This window comes from Clupea harengus, chromosome 20, assembly GCF_900700415.2.
Source record: "Clupea harengus chromosome 20, Ch_v2.0.2, whole genome shotgun sequence".
Taxonomy (NCBI): domain Eukaryota; kingdom Metazoa; phylum Chordata; class Actinopteri; order Clupeiformes; family Clupeidae; genus Clupea; species Clupea harengus.
The window spans coordinates 4,571,925-4,590,241 of NC_045171.1; the positions used below are offsets into that span (position 1 = coordinate 4,571,925).

Below are 18,317 nucleotides of genomic sequence, written 5' to 3' on the forward strand. Positions count from 1 at the left end.
TCAGTGCCTTGCTCAAGGACGCTTCGACAGGGAATCGAACTAGCAACCTTCTGATTACTAAACGACTTCTTTACCTCCTGTACCACTGTCGCCGCGGCCGCCGCATATTTATGCCCCAATATTGGTCTCCCCTAGGAAGGGAAACTTCCACTCAAGTATAAATGTTTAAATGATAGTGTAAATGATATTTCTATGAGATAAAAAAGTGTTTTGTTAACGTTAACACAAAATACCCCAAAAAAACACACAAACTAAAAATAATATGTAAAATTCTGAATAGTGGTTCCATGTCAGTTGGCTGACTTCTGTCATTCATAGAAATGCTGCTGCAGTCCTGGCATGAACAAGTAGACCACCTCCCCCACTAGACAGGCCGATATTGAACTGGGAGGAACGGATTGTCCGCTGGGGAAGCATTGCTCCAGTTACTGCCACTTCCCGTATTTATTCTGCTTAAGTTCATAATTATTTTTATCCGGCAGTTAAAAATAATTAACAAGTCATGCTCTTTTGTCATCCACCGTTATACATCCTGGGTCTGGCAATGAAAGGCTTTTCCATAAGCACGGCCACATAATAGTGTCAAAATTCATTTTAAAGAGCAGTAATTCAGGGATTTACAAGACTCCATAAAACCCCTACATGCCCTGGTAATGAGAAGCATGAATGGAAAGTTGGAGCTGCAGGCAGGGCCCTACATGTGGGGAGAGGAGAGAGAGAGAGAGAGAGAGAGAGAAGGTGAGAGAGAGAGGGGGAGAGAGATTGAGAGAGAGAGGGAGAGAGAGAGAGAGAGGAGGTGAGAGAGAGAGGGAGAGAGAGAGAGAGAGAGAAGAGAGAGAGAGGAGGTGAGAGAGGGAGAGAGAGAGAGAGACAGAGAGAGAGAGAGGGGAGAGAGAGAGAGAGAGAGAAGAGGAGGTGAGAGAGAGATAGAGACAGAGAGGGAGAGAGAGAGAGAGACAGAGAGAGAGAGAGAGAAGAGGAGGTGAGAGAGAGAGAGAGAAAGAGGAGGTGAGAAAGAGAGAGAGGGCGCTAATGCAGGACAAATAGGTAGGCAGTACTGGCTTGACTTCTGTCCTGTACTATCAGACCAGCAAGCACACAGTATGGCTTGGTTACTCCATAACATGACTGTGGTTACATGACTGTGACATGTGACGTGGTGAGTAAGTTAGTGCTATCAGTTTGCCTTATTGGAGGTGCATTTGAAATGGCAAACACAAGCAAGTGTTCGTGAACATTTTCGAACAGTTTTTTGTTTTTGCGTTGAGTTCATTGCGAACGTTTGCGAACACAGACAAACCGTCTGAGGAGGTAGTTCTCGGTGAACAAACAAGGACGTTGAAATAAAGGTTACAGTTTAAATCGAACAATTTGGAATGTTTACACAAAAACATTCAAATGTAAAAGTGAAAAGAAAATGCGCTTGCCTTGAATGCTTGCCTCTGTTTGCCATCTCAGAGATCCAGTCATGCCATCAGTAGTCTCCACTTTAGAAGAACAATATGAGATCAGTGTTGGGGTACAGTCAGTGACTGAATATTCAGCCGACATGGCAAAGGGCATTCAGACAGACCTGATTTGGGAAACTATAAATGATTCCTGGCACAGTAGTTTCCCCTCACAAGACCTGTCAGGGAAAGGATGTCAACAAATATTCACCTGGTTGGCTGGCACAAATCCAGAAGGAGGAGCCAAAATAGACCCATTTTATTTCAGGTCTTTCAGAGGAGAGAGAGTGGTCTAAAAGAGACAAAGTTTGCAATCAAAAATAAATACCAGTCCATCTAATTATCCAGCTAGGTCTGAAGATCTGTAGATGACTTCCTTTATATGTTGGCAGAGAAAAGCCGAAAAAGTGAGAGAGAAAGATTCTAAGTAATTCACACAGTTCTCTCTAGGGGCTGGTGCTGTACTAAGCACACTAGTGATGAAATAGAGACATAGTGTGTGCTGTTTTATAGCAGTTTGTTGATACAGCATTAGCCTGAACAGGTAAATGCTAGTTTGTGAATTGGTCCGTTCAGTCGAACAGGAATGGATGGATAACAATCAATATCAGAAGCTACTTGACCCTACTCCTTGGAGATCAATTGACGAGTTCTGTAAAGTGTTTTACAGGAAATTATGTCATTGTGTTGAGATCCTGCTTTTATTGAACAAGATGGAAGAGGGTAGAGGCCTGTGTTGGGGGTGTGTGCCTGTTGTGTTGGTGTTTTATCTACATGTTGTGTTACAGGCCAGTGTACGCAAAAAAACATATTCCTGAAGCATGAAGGTCTGAGAAGACCGGAGGGAAACTAAACCTTTGATTTAACCTGCTACAGATTGCTGTCCACATGAGCCAGAGACAGGGGGTCACAAACCACTCATAACTCACTCTCTCACACTCTCTCACACTCACTGCACTTCCACAGCACCACTCACTCCCCCCCCCCCCCCCCCCCGTTCTCCCAGCGCCACAGTCAGTCCAGAGCTCCAGTGTGTGTGTGTGTGTGTGTGTGTGTGTGTGTGCGCCACAGTCAGTCCAGAGCTCAGGGTTTATGGCTCTTCTGTCCTGCTGACTTGAGCCTTTGGCTTGCTTACTGCAGTCATTCCAGCCATTTACTCGAAGGTTGTTGTCCTCTCACCCAAATGGACTTGACATATATTTGAGCCCTGGTAGCCCAAACCTAGTCAGTTGTCCACGTGAACCCCATATAGTGTGTGTGTGTGTGTCTGTTTGTGTGTGTGTGTGTGTTTGTGTGTGTGTGTGTGTGTGTGTGTCTATCTGTCTGTGTGTGTGTGTGTGTGTGTCTGTGTCTGTGTCTGTGTGTCTGTCTGTCTGTCTGTCTGTCTGTCTGTCTGTCTGTCTGTCTGTCTGTCTGTCTGTCTGTCTGTGTGTGTGTTTGTGTGTGTGTGTGTGTGTGTGTGTGTGTGTGTGTGTGTGTGTGTGTGTGTGTGTGTGTGTGTGCAAGCATGTCAGTGCGGCTTGGCTCCCTTCACACTTATTGGAACTCTCATAACAGTGATGTAAAACAACGCTGTCATACTGGGCAACATTATTAACCCACCGATCTCCAAAGCCCATTTTTCAAGGTCAGATGAGATACAGATACAGTTCAAATTCTATAACCTTCTTTCTCTACCATGTAAAATACTAAATATCATTGCTTAACAGCACATTGATACACTGTGCTTTTTCGTATCTTTGATGGCTAGCCAGAGGCAGCATGCACAAGCTGAAAAACTTTGATACAAGCTGCAAGTCTTTGATGTTCACATGGTCTTGCAAAGTCACTTCAATCAAAATGCAATGAGAACCTACCAGCATGATGTGTGGTAGAATCTCACCGGATAATGATCTCCAAAATCGCACAAAATAATAAACAGAAGGTTCAGTTTCTCTGAGCATAAAGAAGAAAGTTTGGTTCCTTATTGCTGTTTGTGGCCTATTGAATCTCTCCCCAAGATGGATATCATACATTTTTGTTGTGGGATTATCTGATTGGGATTTAACGGCACTGTCAGATCTCATACTGAGGTGGAGAAAATGGCCATATGAAGTATTCTCAATGTTATGCTGTAAGTACAAGAATATCCTGGGTCATACATACCAAGGCAAAAAATTGCATATCTATACATTTTTTTTTTGTATTCAACACACAATGAAAAAAAGCCCAGAAATTGATTGGGGGTGTGTTAATCCAGTTGACTGGGGAACTTGTAGTGGATTTGCTTGTGCAGAAAAAAATAAGGAGTATTTTATTTTACTGTCTGGGTGTCCTAGTACCTAAACGGCCTCTGTTAACGAAACCTTATCACAGCACTGAAGCCCGAAATTGAAAGGGTAATGCAACATTTCAGCATTTCAAAACTGTCTGCACACAATGTGGAAGCAGTACCAGTCTGTTTTATGAATGGGAGTTGATCTAATTAGAAAATAAATAATTGGAACGTTGTATGCAAACAAGTCTATCCTAACAGAATCGGTTCTCGAATGATCCGTACTGATTTACTTTCATCAGTCCTTAGAGGTTTCCAGCTTTACTCATAGAGCCACATAGGTAGTAATATAATGCATCACAATGTTCAAAGGCCATGGCAGAGTTTTACCTCAGAGATGGTTTCTTGCAGGTGTACAACCATGATGCACATCTGCTGTATGTTGATACACAACACCAGTATTGAATACATTTGCATGTGTTAAATATATGAATAACATTTTCACCCTGAGCGGTAGTTTTAGCCATCAGAATAGGTTTGGATCTGTAAGGAGTTTAAGATGTGTTATGCTAGCTGTTAGCCGACAGCAAAGATAATTTGAGCCTGTGCCACCTGATGATTCATGAATACTCAAATTAGCTTATGCAAAGAGATTAATGCCAACAACACACATCTATTCAGCCTCTCAAAGCTGCAAGTCAAACAGCTCAATACATGGAGGGGACGGTGTAGATTCCTGTCTTGTTGATCCAGAGGAGAGGCTAGATGTTTTTCAGGGGTGAGGTTGTTGCCGTGTTAAACCCACCACACACTCAAACAGAAGGTTAGCCCAACCCAAAGCACCTGCCTTTCTCCGCAGGGCACACGAGATGTGTCCAAACCCCTCAGCTGTAATCATTTACAAGTAGAATAATACTAATTTCTGTAGTGGATTTATTTTTCTATAGCTATGTGTTCATGAGACCAAATTGACTGCAAAACCACTGGGCCACCACAATACCCTCAGCTCCTTCATACTTTGACTTGTAAACTTTTTTTATGACGTTCTCTTGCTGCAGTATTATTTCACGGGGGAAGTATATGTGTTCGCACTTGAGGCCGTCTGGGCCGTATACATATAAGTGCGTGCTGAATGAGAGAGTGTGTTTGAATGTTTGAATTGGTGGGTGGATGGGGGACTGTGGTAGGTTGGTTCTGGAGTGTGACCAAAAACCAAACTATTCACATATTCACACCTCTAGACATGCAGTTTTATAACAGACTCTCAGAGCTCTGCTAGATTTCCGCTCTCGACAACCAAAAGCACATTCAGCGTCTGCTTCGGCTACCGCCAGTAAAAGGTCATGCCAACGCGTGAACAAGGCATTCATTTGGAGCCATGGAAACACAACTCTAGCCACGATGGCAGTGGTCTTGTCAGGCTGAAATTCGCCATACGACTCACAGCTAACACAGTCAGTGCATGATAATGGACGATTGGAGGAGGCTTGTAAAGGATCACGGGAGGTTCCTCTCAGAAAGGCTCCATGGCCAGCAGAGAGACCCTCCAGCTGGTGGTAGTCTGGGAAGACGGACTGGTGGTCACTCTGAGGGACAGACTGCCACAGCACATGAGTGCTAATTCCCCCCCCCCCCTCCCCTCCATATCCCAGCTAATGGCAGTCAGTTGGTATAAATTATTCACCCACATGTCAAGTCCATGACAGCGAAGCCCTTTCACATTTGTGATGGCAGACTTATTGGTTTAGCGCCCATCATCCATAGTGACCATTTGTGAATGGGTGGAAACATGCTTATGAAAAAATGTTGGTGTTATGGTGTGGTTAATATATGCTTGTGTCATTTTTTTTGCTTAGATTGAGTGTGGTGTTGGAGTCTCCATGTGGCTGGCCTCTGTGAAGGCTAATGTGGGGAAAAGGACCCCGAGGATAGCGGCAGGTCACCTCTACCGGGCTGCTGGAGGGTGGTGTTGGGGAGGGGCGGTGAAGGATGAATTGGCGTGTGTTTTTCTTTTTTTTTTTTTTTTTTTTTTTTGTTCAATCGGAGTGATGATGGAGTTAAGGGCAGGGGCCATGGGCTGATGGAGCTGCACTTAAACACAGTAATTTGCCTTCTACAGTAACGGTCCAGGCATGACAGCACCGCAGTGACAGTCAAATAAATAATCAATTAATTAAAGAATGAGCCAGACCACAACAATTTCCTTTTGTTCTGTCAATCCTCAGGCACTCAAAACTCATCAGTGGAGAGGCCAAATGAAAGGGAGAAAAAAATTAAAAGCTTGGCACTGAGGGCATGCTTTTTACTTATCAGCCTTCGATTACTTTTTAATTGGGGGGCCAATTTTTTTGACCGAATAGCTGGAATGTGTGTGGTAAGGGAAAATGACAGGTCTAATGGCTGATTGCGCCCGAAAATGTCAGGGTGGCTTCAGAAAGGAGATGGTGCGATATGAAAAGCCGTCAAAGAAGCACAGAGCCCTAATGAAAGACACCAGTGGGTGGGAGAGGGGCTCTTAACGTTAAGGGGCCTGGCCTTGACACGTGCTCCTGCTTTTTCGCCATCTTTTCAACTCAAAACTGGCCAGCCTGATAAATGTGACATCTATCTATCTGTCTGTGAGCCCTCTGCTATGCCCAAGGGTATTTGTAAGGATAGGCGCGCTCTACTTCCAAAATAAAGGCGATTTTGGGTGCGAGTGAAAAAGACTGTTAACTTAAAGTAGAAAAAACCGCACTCTCAAGCTTGTCTCATTGCTTATTTTGACCAGTTTATTCACAGACGCGTTTCGGCCTAAGCCGACACACTGACGATGGCTTGTCACACTGACGATGGCTTAGGCCGAAACGCGTCTGTGAATGGTAAAATCATTCAATGGTAAAATGTGTCTCATGGTAACCGACACAAGCGCCACACTAATAGGAGGATGGTGGCCCGACAGTCGGTGCATGGTGACGCCTGGGAAGCCAAAGCGCAGAATAAACTGTATTCCATCCTCCGCTGTGGAGGAGGGCGCTTTGCATAAATGTGTGAACTGAATGACTAAGTGCAGAAGTACTTAAGTAAAATGTAAGAAATGAAATGTTGGCATCCAGTGGAGATGCGGCATCGCTCAATAGGCCGTGAGTAGTTGGGAGAGCAAGAGGTGAACAGGGACTGCCTGCAGCTGCTGCCGCCGCAAATGTCTGTTATTACAGGCTGCCGGGACTCACGCCGTGCATGTGTGTGTGGGGTGTGTGTGTGTTGGGGGTGTGTGTGTGTGTGTGGGGTGTGTGTGTTGGGGGTGTGTGTGTGTGTGTGTGTGTGTGTGTGTGTGTGTGAGGGGGGAGGTTGGGGGATAGAGGGACTAACTGGTATTCACCGGATGTTAAATTGTTCTTTTTTCTTATCAGCATCCGAGGAGAAGTGCCAATTCTCTTCTTTCAAATATATGTCTAAAACATCTTTAACATCTCTACACAATCTATGTGTTTTATTTTTACATACGTAGGTGCATATTAACCTTAGAAAATCAAAGCGAATTGTCATATTCTGATGAATGTTGGCATCTCTTTTAGACCAGCAGTAAATCACTTGAGTGTGGAATCAGGAGTGTGTGGTCTGTCGGTTAAAGAGTTGCTGGCCTTCCTTCTCAATTTGCCTCTCACCATGCGTTTGATAATAGTCGCATAATAAGGCCTCTCGTGCCGTATTGCTTAATAACGTACTTTTTAATTACTTTGAACCATGCTGATGAAAGAATTTCTGATGGCAAGGACAACCAGACATTCAAAATATTGCCGTACTGAATTTTGCCTTTCAACATGGTCTCTCACGGTAAATGAGGCAGTCCTCGGTGAGAAATACGGTCACTTTGGTTTGTTTTTGGCTTGCGGCCTGGTAACTGTCAGCAGGGTTGCCATTTTCCCCCAAAAATGAGAGGAGAGGTGGCTAGGCCCCGCCTTCACAGACAGAGGGTGTGTGTGTGTGTGTGTGTGTGTGTGTGTGTGTGTGTGTGAGCATTTTACCCTCCTCTGGTCTGGGACTCACAATGAGGGCCGCTGATTTTTTTGATAGGGTCCCGCTCTGAGGGGGGCCAGTCGGAATTAGAAGTGGATTAATAATTTTAAACAAGGTTAAACCTCCTTAATCTACATGCACTGTCTGTCTGTCTGCCTGCCTCTGTGCTTAGCCATTAGTCCGTCTGCTGGGGGCTCCACGTCGCCATCCCATAATCAAAACAGTTATAAATAAAATAAAAAAGTCATGAATCAACACTTGTCCACAAAGTCGTACTTTCCCGAGTAAATATACTTGGGACTTCTCAGACTCGATAGCAATAGTGCCGTCCCTGTCGCTTTGGCTAATAATTTATGGTCATTTAAGAGAGAAGACAAGTGCAAGCTGACTAAGAGTATTAGATTTGTCCTGTCTGAACTTAAAGCTTATGGAGTCTGATCATGTGTTTTACTGTATCGTGATGGGTGGTGGTGGGCGGCGGGCAGGTTAGTCCACTGCACAGCCAGGCTAGACTTTAATCACATCAGTGCTACTATTTATCATGTGACTCGATGAGGACCACAAAATCCTCAATCTGCTATAGACGGGCCGTTGTGATGAATGCAAGAAAAGACCCTTGGCACCACGGAGACAAGCGCCCCTGAGTCGTGCAGTGTGGCAACAGGGTGCAGTGTGTGTGTGTGTGTGTGTGTGTGTGTGTGTGTGTGTTTGTGTGTGTGTGTGTGTGTGTGTATGTTTGTGTGTGTGTGTGTGTGTGTGTGTGTGTGTGTGTGTGTGTGTGTGTGTGCGGCCTCGGCCAGACATCAGATCACTGACTGAAATGAGAGGTGCAGGGAAAGAGTTAAAGCGTGCACAGAGCGCTGTGTGTGTCTCCTGCGAGAGTCAAGCGCGCTGACAGAAATCATACCACAAGCACAGGGCAATTTCATCCGAGGCCAGGAAGTCATCACACCTCCACAAGCGCACTCGTGACACAATCAACCTCCCAAAGCTGTGTTTGCCTCGCTTCCGCAACCATGTGTGTGTGCGCGCAGGAGGGTGGGAGACTCTGTTTGTGATCGTTGCCTGTGTGTTTACGTGTGTGTTTGTGTTTGTGTTTATGTTGCGTACGTGTGTGTGTGTGTGTGTGAGTGAAAAAGAGTGTATATCCTCAACATGGATGGAAACGGAAGCAGGCTTGCTCGCAGTTATTCATTTTAATTGTTCTGTTGCTTCCTTTGCCAACACGTCTGGGTGCCTGTTCGTGGCAGGGGCTCCTCCAAAGGGGCCCAAATTACTAACCTTGCTCTCGCCGCCTTTCTCTCCTCACCCCATATTACCCCCTCCTCGCTTCATTCTGCAGGTCTGTATTCTCTTTAATGGGCACCAGTCCATTAGGTGAAATCCTAATGAAAGAAATGAACAAACAGAGACAATGAAAGGCCAAATGAATAGGAATTTGAAAAAAAAAAAGAAAAACCCTAGAAGCTGTAAAAACAACGTTTTTTTTTTACCAAACTGCTGGATAGATCTATATTTTTTTTCCTTTTAATTTAGCCATTATAAAAATGTTCTGTGAATGTAGCAGATACATTAGCCCCCTTCGGAGCTATTATGCCTGCTGTCTGGTGCTGCAATTTCACACTTCACTGACTCCGACAACCAGTCTACTTGAGTCTGCCTGCCCCAGATTTCACCTTATTTAGGTAATACACCAAAAATCATAGAAGCCTGGGTATCCAACTTGAACATTTGATAGGTTTTCCTGTTATTGAAAGGTATGTGCTTTTGAAGACAACATTTTAAAATAATTTGTCAAGACAGTGTAACGCCAGGCTAACATTTTACATAAAGAACATATCTCTATGAAGATACATTTTGGGTGCACAAACATATTCTTGTACAGCAATCCATCGTTTTTGTGGGATCAGGAGAGTGTGGATGGAATCTGCTCTCTTGACTTAATCATATGGCAGTTTTTTTCAGGGCCATGTGGGCTTAAACGTTCCTTTCAAACACAGTTGAAATATCGTGTCAGTGGTGTGTAGAACAGTTTACAACTGGATGAGGTAATGCTGCGTACAACCATGGAAGTAGTGTGTTATTATATCACTTTTACATGGTGAGTAGTGTGTGCCTCCCCTCCTCTCCGTCAGCTTGTCATTTCTAATGCATGAACGACGGCATACTAAATGCAACAGCCAGACAGGCGAGTTCATATATTATTTATGTCGTGGAAGAATAAAAACAAACACCGCACTGCAATGCACTGCACTGTACGTCTTCTTTGGCTTCCATATGCGGACAGAGGTTTAAACCACAGACATTATTTAAGAAAGCCACCCGAGTTTGCTGTAGTTATCATACTCACAATAAATCACTCTGCTCGTCAGTTTTGCTACATCATTGAAACATTACTACCTTTAGAAATACCAGCCGTGCGCGGGCTTTAATGGGTGTGCTTCTTCGTATATCTTAGCGATGGGTTTATAGCCTGCTTTCAGTGTTCTGTGGTTATTATTATTGAACTATGAAAAATGTCCACAATATATTTTCCTGTTCACACGCAGAAACACAATTCTATCCGATACAGTAAAAGTTGAACGGGCAGGCAAATTGCTTCAATCTGACCCCCTACTGCATGATTGAGGTTTCCTTAACATTCATTTCGAATGAACTGTTCAAGGACATGCCAAGTGAATTGTTAATAACGCGATGCTGTTTCTTTCCGTGAGAAATGTGAGTGTATGTTTTGGTAGACCATGGCAAATAGTAAATGACTGCCGTTTTTTCCTAAAAATATTTCTACACCTTGTTGCTTTTCATTTAAGTGTCTTAAGGACCTATAGGCTCAAATCACATCAAAATATCACAATTAAAGGCTTAAAAGCAATACCCGTATCAATAATAATACTAATACTAGGCTAATACCAATAACAATAGCATATTGCTATTAATATTATTATTAATTGTTTGTAAATTTTCCCCTAAGTTCGTGCAGGGTTATTTCATATCTTCCAGAAGCCACTGTAGAGTTATTTAATTTAATGATTAAACAAAAACCAAAACAAAGAAAGAAAGAATCAAACTAACATCATGGAATACCTTCTTCAAAGATGAGACTGGAGTTCATTGAGCAGCAAAGCCCTTGTTTTCTTGCCGCTCCCTACCTCCGAAAGAATTATGTCATAGGTCACTTGGCAGGGAGGGGGCTTGGCTAGAATTTCTTGCAGGCATAATGGAAAATATTTAGAAATATTGCTTTTTAACAGGGGAGATATCTTTTACGTCTTTTGGGGTAGGTGTCCACATTTCCAACGTTCTGTATTTTCTATATTTATTAACTATTTGGGCAGAGACGTCGCTAGGCCTTTTTGAAGGGGCTTTAGCGATAGGGTCAATGTTTCCTGGCAGTTTTCATTTTTGGTTGTTTTACATTAGGCTAATTTACATAAACTAAAGAAAAGTTACCCTCCATGATTAGTTTGACATTGGCAACAGTTTACAGGACTCCGTTACAGGACTTGTAACAGAAAGAGGTACAATAATTCTATAGTCAGATCAGAGCACAATTTACCTACTTGTCTATTTAGTAGGTATTTCTGTATAGCATGTAATTTGCATTGGCCGTAGTTTGTTGTTTTCAGCAGCCATTATATCGCAAATTCTTCAATTTCTCAATCGGTGGTTGGATATCCGGACATTCTGGGAGGCGGCAAGATTAGATAGAACAGAAGTAGGCCCATATTCTCATAATTTACCGTATGAAATTGCTATTTAAGAAAGCACCTGTTGTAAGGTGATGGATAGCATTTATCAACTTTTATCCATGGGGTGGGGTGAGGGGGGCAGGGGGGACCTGTTCTGGACATGTTCTCTCCAGATGAGCGCAACATTTTACCCATTTAGATTAACCTATGTAACACGTGGAAACATTTCTGAAATTCATGTTCAAACTTTTTGTTCTCTTCATCTGTAACAGGTGACGTTAGTGTCAACCAAGTCTAAATGAGCATGTTCTTTCCCAAAGCAAATCATTTGATGTCAAGTAAATGTCAACATGAGCAAACCATTGAGGGAAATAAAAACGTATTTCAATCACCGTATAGCTTTGTAGCAGTATAGATACATTGGTTATGTTGTATTTGGTACAATGTATAGTGCAGTTTATAATGCACTCGCACTGCCCCCAAAGAGGCTTCCCTTTTTATTTTAGCTGTTTTTTAAGGTAAATGAAAAAAAATCTGAAACAGAGGAAAAAAGCAATTACTTGGGAGATTGTCCTTTGGGCATTGAAAAGCTATCAGCATGAGGGTTCAGATAGACTCAGGAACACCTATGGACCCAGCATTATCCTGGCATGAGGTCGCTTTGGCAATAGTCTGGCAATTTCCGCCAGCACCTGGCCTTCCATCCCCCATGTCCAGCCTATACATGTCGCCTTACTCCACCTTCATCACTTGCCCACCCTCTCACAGTCTTCTCTCTCTCTCTCTCACACACACACACACACACACACACACACACACACACACACACACACACAGAGACATGTGCACTGCTTGAGCATATGCATACACATGCATTGTGATCACAAATGAATTCATTTTCTTGTAATAATTTAATAATATTACACTAGTCAGCTTTGGTTGGTATGGACATGTATCCATTCATTTTACATACTACAATTGTGTCTGAGCTAAATCATTTGACTTTAAATCAACTGCAGGTGGCTCACCGGTATTTTATTTTTCTCTTTACATCTGATAAAATTGTTATCCTCTCACAAATATCTTTAGGCTGAGACTCAGCAGTTAGATTCATCGAGAGATGTTGGGCTGGAACAAAGAAAACATGTCCACAAAGGAACAGATTGATTTTTACTGGTGAAGACATGTCTGTTTAGCCCAAACACAGCCTCTATCTACCCTAATCTGCATCAAAATTATAACTGGAGTGAATTTTCCTAAAACATTGTCCATGAAAAACACTGGAATGAAAAGTCGCTGTTTGCTGCCAGGAAAATATGACCCCCATATTTGTTCTCCTGATGGGACCAAAAGGCAGTGAGGAGTAGATTGAATTATCCTGGAGTCTGAAAGTGAGGCGCTGGTTTTGGGGGGAGGCCGGGAGGGAACTTCTCATGTTGTGTCAGCTGTAGCCATATCAGGGCGACAACCCGTTCTCACTCAACCAACCACCTCCATTTGTAGTTTATCTAGATGTTTTGGGTCTTGAGCACCGCGCGGTGTCTCAGCAACACTCAACCCAGGCCCGACAACTGCTCCTCAGCCTGCAGCCACCCCCCTCTCTTCATGTGCAGGTGTTGATATTAGGGGTCTTGGTGTCAAACTTTTCCAGACCTCTCCTCACACCCCTGTGTCCTCTTGTCTCCCTTCAAGTGTGATTTGGGCTGACCTGCTCTTTCACATTAGGTTGCCCTCCTTGACCTGTTCATCCACCCGCTGGCCCATCAGCTCAGATTAACTCTGTCACGTCTAGCTACACAGACCCATCTGCCTGGAGGCCCAGCAGAAGAAGAGCTGTTGGCTCACACTTCACCGTGGTGTTAGTGCAGTGTCCTGTGTGTTTATGCAACTTGGTAGGACGTTGCTTGAGAGGAGCGTTTAAATATACTCTATCACTGTTCAGCTACTGGTTGATAATATAGCACAAGGCCATGTCTAAGAACAACTCCTTAACCAACTGAGCCAACAATGTTGGGACACTTTGAACAACTCTCTCTGTGGCTTTTCAAGCGACTCTGATATGCATAGTTTAGAGTTTCATGACACTTTCCCATGTTAAAGCTTAACACTGAAACCTGTACTCTCCACATCAATATTATCCAGCGCAATGTATAATATATCACTTTTGTATTGTTTTGTATTGTAGTGTATTTAGGTACAATAATAAACTGAATAACTGGAAATTGTGCATTGCAACCCTGGAGAAGACTGTATTTTGGTTGAAATTTAGTAATGGACAAATATCTTTTACTTTTGGTAGACCTACAGTAGATTCGTGAAAGACTATTCACCAAACCGAACAGGATCTTCTGGCACTGTCCCAGTTTCTGTTGTGAGGCCATGAAATTAAAGACTTACGCTCACTTCCTGTGGGAGTGGAAGTGTACCCTGCAGATTTTGCTGATATTTGGGAAACACTGATCAAATCGATCAGTGGCCATCTTGTGAAAGTGCCACCAATGGTATTGATTACAGTGATTCCCTGAACCATTTCCCACAACACAGGCATCTCTCGGGGGAAAGGAAGTGCGCCTTTCTGCCCTGTGCTGCTGGAGAGAGAATTCTCTGTGGCCATGCCATCTCCCCAGTTGTAGTAAATCCTGCCTGTCTCCTGCCTGTCTCCTGTCTGTCTCCTGCCTGTCTCCTGTACTAATTACTGTACAATCATTAAGAAACTTTTCTTCAGACAAACAGAAAAAAAATCCAAATTCATAATTTACACCTAGCCCACATCAAAAATGTACAGAGGCTTGTGAATAATTAGGAAACAAGTCAATGCTTCCATGTGTACTTCTGATTGGTTCTATGAAGAGCGTAAGATGGATGAACAACACAGGAGATGTTTTCACTTTATCGCCTGAAATCCACCTTAAGCAGCCCTATCAAATGCAACAAACTATATCCGGGCAACTTTCTCAGTTCTTGGCGCGTGCCATATCTATGCCAAATGGATTTGGAAACTTTTTGATATCTAGTAAACTTCAAAGACGTGTAAATGTGACTCTATTATCACATGTAATCTAGTTTGTCTAAACAAAAAATAACGAACTGTTCGCACCCATTTAATCGGGGAAGGGATAGATGTCTGTGTGAGTAGCTACTGATGCGTGTAGCCTTCTCTGGGAAGGGATTCGTGTAATTACGCAGACGAACCAATCGAATGGACTTTCACATTCCTGCTGAAGTTACTTTGTAAGAGTGTGGCAATCAGCAATTATCTAGTTAATATCTAGTTCTAAAAAGACATCCTGATTTCTCTCTTTTTTTTTTTTTTTTTTTTTTTTTACAAATGTATGCCTGTCATCTGAAAAGAATAGCATTAATATGCATGGTTTAGGATTCAGAGTGGCTTTCAGTTGTAAAGAGTGGAGGTAGGCAGGAGAACGCTCATTCGTGCCTCTTGCCCACCCCTCGAGCGAGACGTTAGCCCAGTGGGGTGCCCTTGCGCGCGCTCTCCTAACAAAAGAGGGACGTCTTTTCAGGTGCAAACTTTGCTAAGTTAAATATGGCAGAAAGGAACTAAAAAAACAATCACACTTTACAATCCTGACATCCGAAGAGAGCATCCAAAACAAATGCTATTGGGCGTCTTAAAACAAATAGTGCGGTCAGAGATACTTTTATAAACGCCTCTAATGCCCATTTATTCTCATAGCTTTCCACTCACCAAGGTTAAACAAATGGCAAATTACTCTGTGGATTTCTTTTGAGAGTTGCATGTGCACAGACAACTTAGATACGAGTGTGGTATGAAATGCATGGCGCTGACGGGCCTAATCCAGTGTGAGATAGGACCACGCACTTATCCAATCCCGGTGATTTCTTTATGACTGTCTTTCGTATGTACTGTGTGACTTAGAGCCTTGCTGATGTGAATGAAATCTAAAAGATTTGACATACCAGGGGGCTTTGCACGTGCATTGCATGCGAAGCAATGTAGAAACTACGTAAATAGCTCATTAACGCGCGTTTCATTCGCGGCCAAAATGAACTTGTCAAAACACAACACATCACACCACACCACTGAAGCGAAACATCTGCCTTCTTGAATGGAGCGTTTGCTCCACTTCTCACTCCGGGGACCCATTAGCTTCCACGCACTTGTGAGCTCCGTGGATAAATTCATCAGGTTTGTGACACCTTCCCAGATGTTAGAGCATTTAGACCGTCTCAGACTAATAGATTACCCTATTTTCTTTTTAGCACTTTTACGTGGAAACATTATCTCAGGGTAATTGGGGCCGCCTCGAAATCAAATTAGTAATTCTGTTGTGACACCTTGGTGTGCCAGACTCCTTTGAGACTATCAACAAAAACCCAGCAATTAGATAAAAATGATGGCTAGTTTGTTTATAAAGAAGCATGGCTGTCTATGCCACTTATCCCCATCTACAGTAGAAAGCATTGTCTGCCTTTGCTTAGCGTTATCTATTGCCTCTTTTTGTGAGCTCGAATTATGCTTGAAGATGGATAAAGACAAGGCCTGAAACAATATATAACATCCTTTCTAGTACTAGAATAATGGATCCCAATGACCACTACGAAATCAACACCGCGGATGTGGTTTGGCGAATTGGCACAGGGCAACGTCAAAAGATGAACCTTAAGGCTATTTTATGTACTATACCTCATCTGTTAGGCAGCTATTAAACGCACCAAATCACCTGAATGGCTTCTTCCATGACGGGTGAGAATGTTGAATGATTTAAGCACCACTGAAGTAAATAACAATGACATTGTCCCCATTTTTAACATGACAATGCCATTGCGACACGCATTAGATTGATTTTTAAACAAAAACATCCTGGATTAACGTTTTCAATGAGTACCTTTGCATATTCAGCACTGGACCAGGTGAAATAAGCATCAATAATGAAAGCACGTTTAAATAATTGACGTGCAAATTATTCTCAAAATATGTTCCTTTCAGAGTTCTAGCCAACACATTCACCTTCGACTATTCAGATTCATGTCATTAAAGGGGGGGGGCTCAAAACATTTCGACTTTATGTGTTATAGACTTATATAGAGTAGTTTGGGCTACGTGAGAGAACAACGTAGTTCACATTATCAAATAATAATTTAAGTGTCATTTTAGACACGCCATAAACTTCCCCTCCTTAGACCAAGTTTTACTGAGAGGGCATAAGTTTGCCTGTTTGTGTTTTTTTTTGTTTTGACTGTTGCCTAATAGGTTTGTCAAATCGAAGTAAAGGACAAATAAATACTCCGCCCCTATATTGCCCCATATGTGTTTTTACATGGGCTAATGTTTGTCTTCGGGTATATAAATATGAAAAGTTATGTCTAGGATCTGAAACACTGAATCCACAATGTAACAGTTTGCCATTCTCAATATCATGATCTTGTCTTTATACCCCTTTCCCAGCATATTCGTACAGTAGAGCCCATAAATAACGTCTTCTATGGATGGTCTGAAACACCTTAATCGCTGCATCACATGGCATGACTGACATCATTGTGTGATCATACAATACACGCACGGAGACGGAGACGTTTGGCCATTTCAAGTATTAAAAATGCAGGTTGCATGAAATGCGTGCCGAAACTAATAACGAGTGCTGTAGGCTACATGCTCGCTTTATAGCGCGACATGCACACGGTCATTTAGCCACTGAGTTCATTAGGATCACAAACTCGGTTGCGTGACAAAATGCGTTTGGAACCTGCTTGAATCGGTTTATCTTCTTAGACTGTGCTTCCCCGCTTAGCCAGCAAATGCTGTGAGGTTGAGTAAGGCTTCCGGGTAGGGTAAGGGTGTCGTGGTGAAGGTAGTTTTCAGAATCGAACCGTTACTTTTTCATCCTACAATAAACGTGGTTAAATATTAGAGCCGATCATGCATTCTTATGTGGAGGAACCAACTGGCGTTCACAGCCTTACCATAATGAGGTAAATGTCGCTGACATGTATTTCCATGCCAGCCACATGCGACATTGTCGCAAATGTTGCTGCCAGCCACATAGGAACTGCTAGCCTACAAAACTCGTACCACGTGACTGCCAAGGCTCTATAATCCTTTTGAGAATCCAAGAAAGCAGCCTTTCATGCTTTTCTTTTGGTGGTTTGGTCCCAAGGAGCTAACCTTTTCACGTAACCGCCGAGTATAATTTTGCTCACATGCGGCGTCTATCCCCCAGATGCATTTCCAAAACTACTGTGAATCTAGCAGTCAAGTTCAGATGGCACTTTAGCGCGTCTAAAGTGGGACGGTCTGCGCCATCTTTTGACGTCATGTGGTCTGTCAGGAAGATCTTGAGCGGATCGGGTAAGGAGGAAAAAAATGTTGGGGTGTAATAACACAGCGCGCCTGCGCCGAAGGAGGGAAATGCAATGGGAATAAATTCTTAAAACTGTTTATATTTGAAGATGGGGGTGGGGTGGGACTCTGGGTCGGGGTGGGATCTGTGGGGGTTGGGTTGAACACACCGCATAATAAGAGAGGCATCCAACATCAAACTGCAGAGCAACTATAAATCATAGCATCATTTATACAAGAATCCATTGCGTGCATCATGAACGACACTTTTTTCTGGAGAAGAGCTGATCTCCTAAGTTACGATATATGAGATGGGTGGAATTTAGGCTAGGTAATATAGAACGCATCAGTTGTGTCTGGGAAACATTATGTTATACTGTTCGATGATGGAACACTTCATTTAGGGGATATAACGTATATTAATATTTGATATAGGCTAAATATCATATTGTGAACATCATGTTCATTTAGCTCACTGTTGCTGTTGTTGTTGTTATTAAAGTCACGTGGGGTAGTGTAGCCTAGTTCTGTTGCCCACTCTACAGGCCAACCTACAAAAAAAAGCTTCTCTGCGAGCCTGCAGGACTTTGACTTGGTTTACACTCCCA

At 42.9% G+C, this 18,317-nt stretch overlaps 1 protein-coding gene across 3 annotated transcripts in view; it reads left to right on the forward strand.

Annotated features, from left to right (window-relative positions):
* zic6 (zic family member 6) overlaps window positions 1-18,317 on the forward strand; it is a 64,909-nt gene that overhangs the window by 28,055 nt on the left and 18,537 nt on the right. Inside the window, exon 1 of one of the 3 annotated variants that reach the window (XM_031586776.2) lies at window positions 14,057-17,718. The exons of the other annotated variants lie outside the window; for them this stretch is intronic. The gene's annotated coding sequence lies outside the window, so the exon portion shown is untranslated. Of the gene's footprint in view, window positions 1-14,056; window positions 17,719-18,317 lie in introns of those variants that run through there. 3 annotated transcript variants of the gene reach the window in all.